The following is an 860-nucleotide window of genomic DNA, read 5'->3' on the forward strand; positions in this document are numbered from 1 at the left end:
GGTGCAGGATCCCAGCACCTGCTCAGCTCCTCTTTCTCTACTTTATGATAAGTTACAGGATGAAACCCACTTCCTGTGGTTCATTGAACACAAAGCTTTGCTCCGTTTACCTGCTTCCACCTCCTAAGCAAACACCTGCAGAGCTGCTTTACCTGGATTACCTGGAACGCTGGATTCAAGGCTTCCTGACCAGAAGTAGAAGGTTCTGGAACATCAGACTCTCCATGTAGCAGAGGAAGGTTGCGTCATCCTGAGCAGATTATAAAACTGGACCACGTGAGGTTTTTTTGGTTGGGCTCAATTTAACGGAGACGTGATTAAGATCTTCCAGCAATGAGACGGTTGAATGGCGCCAAACAGGAGCAGGGTCACATGACAGCGAGGAGGATCCACATCAAAGACTTCCTGATCAGGTCTGAAGCCCACTGATCATTTATAGAGCAGCATGTGAGGCAGCGTGACCCTGATCCATCAGCCTGTAGGTCCACCTTCACACCATCACAGCATCTCTATCAGGACCAGCTCTGAACTTTAACTAGGCCGCTGCAGCTGGTTCTCAGAGGTTCTGTCTCTATTGTAGCATCTCATCACTGAAGACAGAGAAGCTAATAGAGATCAGAGCAGAATGGGTCGGCTCCAGGTCCTTCATAGATTCATTACATCTAGAGATGCTGAAACTGATGATTGAGGATCAGAAACCTCCCAGATATCAGGGTTAACCTCCCTGCTGTTAAAGCTGAGGTCTGATGCTACGTTCACACCTAAAGCAGCAGGAGCAGCAGAAACGCTTCATTTCTGATGCTGTTCCAGTTTAGTTCTGACGTGCGGCTGAAGCATCTTTGCTGCTCTAGCTGCGCGGC

This window comes from Cyprinodon variegatus, unplaced genomic scaffold (assembly GCF_000732505.1).
Source record: "Cyprinodon variegatus isolate N-32 unplaced genomic scaffold, C_variegatus-1.0 Scaffold834, whole genome shotgun sequence".
Taxonomy (NCBI): Eukaryota; Metazoa; Chordata; class Actinopteri; order Cyprinodontiformes; family Cyprinodontidae; genus Cyprinodon; species Cyprinodon variegatus.